The following is a 1053-nucleotide window of genomic DNA, read 5'->3' as shown; positions in this document are numbered from 1 at the left end:
ACAATGAGAACTACAAGTCACTGCTGACAGAAATTAAAGAGGATACAAAAAGATGAAAAGGCATTCCATTCTCTTGGATTGGAAGAATCAACACTGTGAAAATGTCCATACTACCCAAAGCGATCCACTCTCTGATTTTAAGACTCACTACAAAGCTATAATGATCAAGAAGGTTTAGTATTAACATAACAATAGGCGTTACAATCAACAGAAAAGAATGAAGAGTTCAAAATTAGACACCTATATATCTGGTCAAATTATTTTTTAAAAATATGATTAGGTAATTCAATGTGCAAAGAAAACAAATGGTGCTGGAACTACTGGATATCCACAAGGGAGAAATATGAATCGCAGTTTTTACCTCACTGCTATGGACTGAATTGTATGCTCCAAAAATTCTTATGTTGAAGCCCTAACCTCCAATGTCATAGTGGTTGGAGACAGGGTCTTTGGAAGATAATTGGGTTTAGATGAGGCCAGGAAGGTGGGGCCCCTTGATGGGATTAGTGTCCCCATAAGAGACACCAGAGAGCTAGCACTCTCTTTTTCTCCCCTGTACCACGTGAGATCACAGTAAGAAGGTGGACATCTACAAGCCACAAAGAGCATGACCAGGAACTGACCTTGCTGGCACCTTGATCTTTTGGACGTTCCAGCCTCCAGAACTGTAAGATAATACGTTTTTGTTTTTGTTGTTTAAACCACTCAGTCTATTGTATTTTGTTATATCAAGTTGTGTCAAACCAAGCTGACTAATACAACTCGCCATACCCAAAAATTTAGCTACAAATGGATGTAGACATAAACATGAATGCTAAAATTATAAACTTACAGAGAAAATATTTGTAACTTTGAAATAAGCAAAGATGCCCTAAATACTACAATGAAAAGCACAATCTATAGAAAAAATATTGATAAGTTGGGTGTCATCAAAGTTAAAAACTTCTGCTCTTAGAAGACATCCTAAAGAAAATGAAAAGAAAGCCATATCAAGGGGAAAAAATCACTCATAAAATATATATCTGACAACTCACTTATATTCATAATCCATAC

This window comes from Galeopterus variegatus, unplaced genomic scaffold (genome assembly GCF_000696425.1).
Source record: "Galeopterus variegatus unplaced genomic scaffold, G_variegatus-3.0.2 Scaffold10375, whole genome shotgun sequence".
NCBI lineage: Eukaryota > Metazoa > Chordata > Mammalia > Dermoptera > Cynocephalidae > Galeopterus > Galeopterus variegatus.
This window is presented reverse-complemented; position numbering follows the sequence as displayed.